Source organism: Triticum dicoccoides, chromosome 1B (assembly GCF_002162155.2).
Source record: "Triticum dicoccoides isolate Atlit2015 ecotype Zavitan chromosome 1B, WEW_v2.0, whole genome shotgun sequence".
NCBI classification, from domain to species: domain Eukaryota; kingdom Viridiplantae; phylum Streptophyta; class Magnoliopsida; order Poales; family Poaceae; genus Triticum; species Triticum dicoccoides.
In genome coordinates, this window is record NC_041381.1 from 712,112,321 (window position 1) to 712,121,341 (window position 9,021).

At 49.7% G+C, this 9,021-nt stretch overlaps 1 pseudogene; it reads right to left on the bottom strand.

The window, feature by feature from the left end:
- Positions 1-4,725: 4,725 nt before the first annotated feature.
- LOC119349898 lies at positions 4,726-6,968 on the bottom strand (annotated as a pseudogene).
- Between the last annotated feature and the right edge of the window lie 2,053 nt (positions 6,969-9,021).

Below are 9,021 nucleotides of genomic sequence, written 5' to 3' on the forward strand. Positions count from 1 at the left end.
GTCGGCTTGGCTTTGGATTCTTCTCCAGTCTCACCGTCTGCGTCGCTACCGTTGTGACTGCAGGGGGATGTTGAGTAACGTGATTGTATTAGGAAACATAGGTTAGACTAGGAAATATTCTGGATTGCCTTGTACTCCAAGTAGATCATCTACTCCTATATATATGCCCACGAGGCTCAACCAATACATTGAACTATTCCACCAACCCTTTCTCTCCCTTCAACAGAGACGAAGACCCTTCTTCTTCCTTGTCGGTATGATTTGCTGCGGCTGTTCTTCTCCTTCCTCTGCGCTGATGCTGGAGGGAGATTCTGCTTTGCCCGGGTGGATGGCCCGGCCGCGGTGCTGGACCGGTCGGATGACTCGAATTCTCTTCCATCAGGAAGGGACATTTTTCGCGGTACTCAAAGCCAAAGCTGGCGACGGCTGTTGCAGGTGTGTTGGATTGATGCCCATGCCCTCTCAGCGCTGGTGTCAAGAAAGGAGAAAGTAACGTGGCGGCAATTGTACCGTGGTCGAAGATGATGACCTGCTTGCGCCTGGTTGCGGATCCTTCTGCTTGAGGGGTCTTCTCTCAAGATTCAGGGATGATGTCAAAAGGCTCCACAGCTCTTCTTGTGTTATGTTTGGCTTAGGGTACTCTAATTGTTCATCGTCCTTTGTGTTTACGTTTCAGTGTGCTTGTAAGGATCAACTACTTTGTACTGTTTCGTGATTTAATGAAAAAATTCTCAAAAAAAAAAACAAATACACCGTGGCCAGATCTATTTGCCGACTATAGACTACTTTTGGTTTCTTCTCGTAAGGACTACTTTTGCGAAACCCAATACTACAACACATACGTTAACAAATACGCACACGTAAGGAATAATAATATGCTAAAACAGCGCTAGTAGTATGGTCTTTGCATGCTTGGTGCTGCTGCATGTGGGCTGTGGAGGTTTTTGAGCCTACTGTCTGCATGCATCTCGATAATAATAATCCAATTCAATCCAATCCAATCCAATCCTATCCTATCCTATGGTCTTTGCATGCTTGATACAGTGCCTACCAATCCAATCCGACTGGTCAAACTTTGCGTGCGCCGTAGTGGTTGGCTATGCTGGCATGAATAATAATAATGGTCCTTTACTTCCTTTTTCTCTCTGTGCACGGTGCAGTTTAGGATAGTGGTATCATAAGCGGTATCATGCATGTCAAATAGACTTTTTGGATCATGTGGCAGATAATTAAATGAGGAAAGAAAGGATGTGGTATCATATTATGATACCGTATCATATTAAATATAGTACTACTTTGTGTCATGCATGTCAATTAATGAGGCAAACTAAGTTACTAGGTTACGATACTATGCATTACGGAAATAGTATCATACACGAGTATCATATGCATGATACTAGTATATGATACTCCCCATTACGACCTGTCTTACTACTGTAGCGTCCTGTGGGTCACGAGGAGCAGACCGCGTGTTCCACGAAAAAAAAAACGATACGGGCCCTCGTGGAACACGGTGCCCTGTCTACCTCCGTACCAAAAGATAATTTTTTTACTGTTTTTTTACAAAGGTTTATTTTAAATATATATAAAATGTTGGTGTAAAATTAGTATTATGAGAGGGTGTGTTTCAATAGTAAACCAACGATACTGATTTTCCACTATAGGAATTAAGTTTTAGTTGCTTTATTTATTCGGTCCAACTTGTATAGTTTAACGTAGATAGATAAGAAAGGAATAAATTGTGAAAACCATCAAGACTCTGGCTCTAATACCATGTTAAGCTTCATTCTCTAGGCAATTATTGCAATAATAGACCGATCTGACGGAAAGAGCTAAGCAACCGAGTTAATTATACAATTAGTTAGTTTAACAGTAACACTTAACTAGCAGCAGGTGTTACATTGCAGCCAGCGAGAGCGAGAGCCTTCCCCCTTCCCCGCCATGCGCTACTCCGGCGCTGGCGTCCACCGCGCCTCTGCGTCCCCGGGCCGTGCCACTCCGGCCATCCCAGCCACCCAGGCTCCCGGCCGTGCCACTAAGGCCGTCCCGGCCACCCAGATCTGTTCCCCCGCCCCCCGCTGCTTCCTCGCGTGACCAGGTCTGCCAGCCCCAGATCCGTCTCCTCCCAGGTCAGGCCGGCGGGGGAGAGGCCGGTGGTCTCTGGGCTGGGGCTTTCGGAGGGCTTGGCTGAGTCGGACCCGCAGCCGGCGGTGGACTCCGCGCCTCGCCTGGAGGCTCCTGCTGCGGGCTGGGAGCGGCCTCCTCCCACCAAGAAGGAGCTCTGGCGCCTCCGTCATGGACAGGGCGGCCAGGGCGGAGATGTTGCGGCTGGGCGGCACGTGCCTTCGCCGCCGCCGGCGGAGATGATCCCGGAGATGCGAGACAAGTGCTTCAGGTGCCTCGAGAAGGGCCACTTCCGGTGGGACTGCACCAACCAGGAGGTCTATATCAGGTGCGGTTGGCCGGGTCATGGCTCCCGCGATTGCAAGAGGCCGCGGAGCCCCTCTTCGGCTGATGAGCTCCGACGCGAGGCGATCGCCAAGGTGGCACGCCACTCGTCTCCCCGGGTCAGTCCAGACCGCACGGCGCCTCATGCGGCCTTCCCACCCCCACCGCCTCCGCCGCTGCACCCCCCCTCGCTTCGTGCTGCCGCCGAGGCGGCCTGGCCGCGTCTTGCACCCCCGCGGCTCCAGGTCGCGCTGGATGCGGGGGAAGGTGCGTATGAGCTTTGTGTGGTGCGGCGCTCGCAGTCCATGGAGGACTTGGAGCGCCGGCTACGCTTCGCCATGGTCGCCTACGTGGGTGGTTCCCGGAGACGCCTCTCGCCGCAGCGGGTGCTGGAGATCTTGGCGGGGTGGCTCGACATCTTGGCGGATCATGTCTCGGTGCACTCTTACCGGTCGGAGGATTTTCTGGTCGTTTTTGCGTCGGCTGAGCTTCGGAACAGGGTGGCGTCGTACCCGGCGGTGTAGTGGGAGGGCGATAGGCTGTTCTTCAGGCCATGGAACCGGCAGTCGCAGGCAGTCTTATCGACCATGGGCTTCAAGGTCTAGATTGTCATGGAGGGGATACCACCACACGCATGGGATCGGAAGACGGCAGAGGAGTTGTTGGGGACGGCGTGCAAGGTGGACTCGGTTGTGCCGGAGTCAAGTTCAAGAGCTGATCTTTCTGCGTTCAGGCTCACTGCATGGACTGCAAACCCGGAGGAGATACCTTCGCTGCGCTGGCTGGCCATCTCGGAGCCAAGCTCGGAGATCGTACCACCATTGTTGCAGTACAAGATCCTCATCCATATCGACGCAGTGGCGAACTTCCGTGAAGCAGGGGAGCCGTGGTTCGTGGGAAGTTCATCCGACTGTGGGCGAGTTTGGCAGTTCGGTGTCAGAGATGTGCGCGGCGGTGAGCAGGGCTAGGCTTTCGGCGGTGGCGGTGGCGGCCATGGCGCGGCAGGGAGGGCAAACGAGGGGCTGGATTGGCGCCTACCTCCCATGCCCCTGCCCCGAACGTTCTGCATGTGGGGCCACCAGAACGCCTTTTGGATAGGGTTGCCGTCAGGGTGTCTGCTTTTGACCGCCTTTTGGGTCAGCAGGCACATGGAGAGGGGAGCGGGACGGTTCTAGAGCCAAATTCGAACCTGACTGGCGCGGACAAGTGGCTGGGACGGACGGGCGCACTTTGACAGCGGGACCCCGGACGGAGGAGACGGAGCAGCATCCAATGGAAATGGTCATTGTGCCATTGGGGCAGGGACGGCGCCTGAGCTTGTCATCGGATCGGGCGGTCGAAGTGGTGGTTGGCGCGCACAGCCCGAGTGATTCCCGCAGTGCCCCACGGGCGAATGATGAAATGGACATGGTGGTTCTCGCGGATCTAGGGAGACTGTACCCCCTGGTGCGGGAAAGGCTGAACCTGCCAGCTGGCGTGACTGCAGGCTCCGTGCCGGGGGATGGGATACCAGACGGGTCCCAGGAGGTGGGGCTGGCTGAGGATCCCAATGCAGTTGGGGCGGTGTGCAACATGGCGGGCCCCGTGCTCGGATCGAATGCAGAGATGGCTCCTGGTGGGTTGGGTGAAGGAAATCGCGTGGTATTGACTACTGGTGGGGCCGGTTATCGAATCAGAGATGGCTACTGGAGGGTTGGGTGAAAAAAAGTTAGTTTAACAGTAACTGTGATGCCAAGACAAATCATTGGTATCCCTCGGTCAAAATTACCGAAATATTTACTCCGGTTGTACACGGGTCCGCTTTGTACAGGCGCATGAGCTACCACGGAGCCACAGGGCCGGCCTACTGGGGAGCCCGAGTCAGCGAGGCTGCTTGAGAACCAAGCTGCATGTCCTCGTGTTTGGAGAGGCGAACGACGAGTTCGCTAGAGACTTCGTCAGAGAAGGGGCGGTGGTCAAAGGGATGTGAGAGAGGTGATTTTTTTTATTGGGCTGTAAGGTGGGTCCTTATCCACATCAGCTGGGTATTAATTCGTGGCCAACACGTTGAAAAATCCACCGAATAGTCATCACATTTTATCATGCAATCAGAAAGCCGTGGTGTTCACAACATTTTGGACAAGTGGGATAGTTATTTCATGCTAACAACTCATTGAGACCGGACTATGTACTTGCAGAGTAAAGACTCTATAGCTACGACAAATAATTTGGATCGGCGGGAGTAGAACAAATACACGTGTAAATGTTTGGTAACTGCAGAGGAAATGATAATATATGTAAAGAAAAGAACAATTTATGTAGATTTCATAGGATTGGTACAATGAGTGGAAAAAATGAAATAAACTAAAGAGAAGCAAATTTGAAAAATCTATAAACAAAAAGTAAAACTTAAATGCAATAATACAGAGAGTTCTTGGTGAGATTTATTACAAATCAAATGACGACTCCTTCCTTTCCAGTTTATAAGTCTTGCACGTGTATCTTGGCTGCTAATTTACCAAGTTAATTACACGTGCAAGACTAATAAACACGTACAGACCGAAGGAGATAGTATATCCGAAGTGGAAGTATATAAGAACATTGAAGGGTATACTTCGATAATTGATCGAATCCCATTGGTTGGAGTGATCTTGTAGTCGCTGAACCCGGCTTCGGAGAAAATCAAGCTCCACTCGTTTTCCTCTCGCTCCATTCCATCGGAGCCCATCATGTAGATATCTAACAAAACCTGCGCCTCTTTGGAATCGTTGGGCTGAGTCACCGGATATCCCACCACCATGTCGATAATTATCACCTTTCCTCCGGCTTCTTTCGCTGGGATCGCTTCCTTGCACCGGCGCATTATCTTGATGCAATCTTCGTGTTTCCAGTCATGCAAAATCCACTGGAACCAAACATACATATTATATCCCATTAGCATAGTAGACCAGCAGAAAAAAGAAGAACATATCCAAAAATAAAAATAAAAATAAAAATTTACCTTGAGTAGAACAGCATCCGCAGGTGGGACATACTCGAACATATTTCCGGCGACGAAGGTCAAAATGTCGCTGGCGGGAGCCGCGGCGCGACGTGTGGGAGGTCCAGAACGCTGCACTTGAGGTGCGGGAACGCTCTCGCCACGGCCGACGCGGTGGCGCCATGGTTGCCGCCGATGTCCACCAGCGAGCTTTTCACTTCCCCGAACGCTCCGCCGTGCTCCTTCAACAGGACCTTCATGGCGATGCGGCTGTCCGCGGCCATGCCGTCGTTGAACAAGCCGCCATCGACCTTGGTGGTGTCCCAGAACGTGCAGCCGTTGGCCAGCTGGACGAGCGAGTGCGACTGTGCCGACTCTCCCTCTTGGCCTTGGGTAAACCACTCGGGCATTTTGAGGAGAGAGGTCCAGCATGTTGGAGCTGACTCTCTCAGCCCCTCTTCTCCCTCACGGCTGCCTCACACAACCAACTCAAGAAAATGGAGACACAGGTGTTTGGCGTCGGACTCTCACAGCCCAACCTTTTCTCTTTGCCTCTATTTCTCTTAACCGAAAGCAAACATGATTACAAGTTAAATAGGAAACGCACACACACAGCCCAGCCACCATACTCGGCAACTAACGCCACTAACCCATGCACCCACTAACTGCATGCACGCCAATGCTTGGCCCTTGCGCAACGTCCTCACAACGGCCTCATAACCCGGCCAACAGAACGTGCATGCATCAACTACTAGTCCTGATCTACTTGGCTACTTAGTTTAAGAACCGGCTCCAGGACTGGTTCACACAGGTTGTCCTCCACCTCGTGTACTGTCGTTGTTGCATGGCTTCACGCCTTGCACTCCGGCCGCGTCGCACGACCAGCTCGGGCATCTCGCCTCGTGTACGCTCCGGAAAGGTTCACCTGCCTACAATGCCCTAGACAATCTGAACTACATGCATGAACGAAATAAACATGCAGATACATGATCAAGATTAAAAAGCTAACACAGCATAACGTGTTGACGATGGTGCCCACCATTGGGGACAGGTTGTGCGGTGATCTCTCGATAAGGAGCCGGGAGACCCGCGTGAGCTTGTAATACGCAGCGCCATCACCGGCGTGGTCGTTGCTGCCTTTGCCTTGGACAATGGAGAATACCCCGGTGGTGGTGAGCACCCGCATGACCCGCCGGAGGTTGGAGCGCTTCGTGGGGTGGATCCCGGTGTCGGAGGCCAGCTCGGACAAGGTGGCGGTGCCGCCGCGGCGGTGGATGGCGTCGGGGATGCGCAGGTCCGTGGCGGCCTTGAGCGCCAGTGACTTGACGAAGGCGAGGCCGTGGTGGTAGAGCTCCAGCTGAGCTTGAAGTAACTCGTCGCTGCTCATGGCGAGGTCTTGGTCTCGTTCAATGTGCTGCGCGGCCGGCATGGTGTATGTGTATGATCGATCGAGTGTGGTATGCTAGCTGCTACCTGCTTCTTGCTTCTTCCTTACGTAGAGAAAACGTAGTACCTTCTTATAGATATAGATGCATGCGCATGGTTTTCTAGTAGCTAGCTTCCTTTTGCGGGTTTTTTTTTGTTCAGGGAAGCTTCCTTTTGCGGCTTGGTTTGAGGTTACTACTTCTAGTTGTAGCCTCCTCCTATCCTCGCTGTGTGGACGTAGTTTCCCATTCACCTTAGTAAACAATTTGGACCTCTCATTGAGAAGATTATATTTCCACAACAGTTTCTTTTTGTTATTTCATTTTTATGGTAATTCGTTAAAACCCACCCCTTGATGCATGTTCAAGACAATAACATTTCTCAAGGGGCAAAACAAGAGATGACCTACAAAAAAAAGATCCTCGTTTGGACCCATGGTTCTGAAGTCCGTGCACTTCGACCCTACCTAATTGTTCACTCAAGCACCACATCACCTTGTGGCCGGCGGGTTAGGAGTAGTAACTACCGTGTGTCCCCAGGGCGCTAGGTGTCCAGGTTTAGTACAATATTGATGCCATCTTTCCAAGTGACGGTATCTTGACAAGTGTTGCTCAGCACTGGTTTGGCTTGGCAGTGGCCAGGCAGCCCGCCCGGGATCGATCCCCGTTGGGGACGATTGCTGGTGTCTCACCAGGGATTGGCACCCGAATAGCATCCCTACACTTTCGTGCCACGCAAAGCAACGAACGAACAAAAACGAAAATACTAGAAACTTGAGACTCTAGAAGAATAGAAGAAGCAACGAACGAACAAAAACGAAAATACTAGAAACTTGACACTCTAGAAGAATAGAAGAAGCAACGAACGAACAAAAACGAAAATACTAGAAACTTGAGACTCTAGAAGAATAGAATAAGCAACGGAAGTAACCAGATCTGGATAAGTGGCGTATGAAGAAACCTTGGAATAGAAGAAGAAGATATTGGAGGCTGAGCTTGGAAGACAAGAAGGAAAAAAAAGATGGTTAGAAGAGTAGAAGAAGCAAGATGGTAGAAGGGTATAAGAAGCAAACATGAGTGCCAAGTTAAAAAAGTCAGAGGATAGAAGAGTAGAAGAAGCAACAGAAGTGACTGGATCCGGACAAGTGGCAAGAAACCTTAGAATTAGAAGAAAGAAGATATTGAAGGGCTATATGAGCTTGGAAGACACCAAGGAAAAATATGGTAGATGAGTAGAAGAAGCAATCATTAGTGCCAAGTAAAGTCTGAGGATAGTTGTTGGAATAGCTCTAGTCTCTTAGAGAAAGTTAAGAATAGTTGTAATAACATGGTAAGGAGTAGTATTTTGTTAGAGGTAGTTTAGAAAGAGGTGGAATTTAAGATCTGTTCAATAGTGTCTTGCTAGTGTGGTGGATGAAATAACTAAGTCTGTAATCCTGTTTATCTCTGGTTTCATTCCAGTAATGGAATTGGGAGCTATGCTCCTTAATTCAAAATAAGAAGTGACGGTATCTTTTCACAGTTGAACTTTTATAATGCCTCCCATTCAATTTGTGTCGTCTCATAAAAGCCATCTTGGAGCATCCAAGATACTTCAAATGAGAAGCCGTTCCTATTACCGAGGTGTGCCAAATTTGCGGATCAACTTAGACTAGTCATAAAAGTAGTAACGTAGGTAGTAACATAAAACTCAATGCAATGCCAACAAGATATCTTGAGTACATGGCATGTCAACGAATGAGGAAGAGAATCTTGTGATAACTAGCTATGTTACCATATAACATCACAAACTCCAAAACAAGATTAGTATACAACCTAATAAATGGAACTTTGCATGATACTAGCCATTAGTTACTACCCACTATCAAGGTGGTAACATAGACTAGAAACATATGCATGACACTAGTCTATGTCACTCCCCACAATAACTAGTCTTAATGATATGGGCCTTCGTCTATTGGTCTGGGCTTGGTCAATGGTTGCCGAACTGAGCTACACCAATGATAATAGCTTGGGTTTGCAGAATATGGAAAGTTACCTATTTGACAAAAGAAATTATGTGTTTGGCTATTTTGCAGAAAATGATGTATTCTCCAGAAAATGATGTATTTTGTAGAAAATGGAAAGTTAACCCTGTAATTTTTTTTGTTTACAGATGTACAAAAAAAGTATGTACAAATCTAAAAGAAA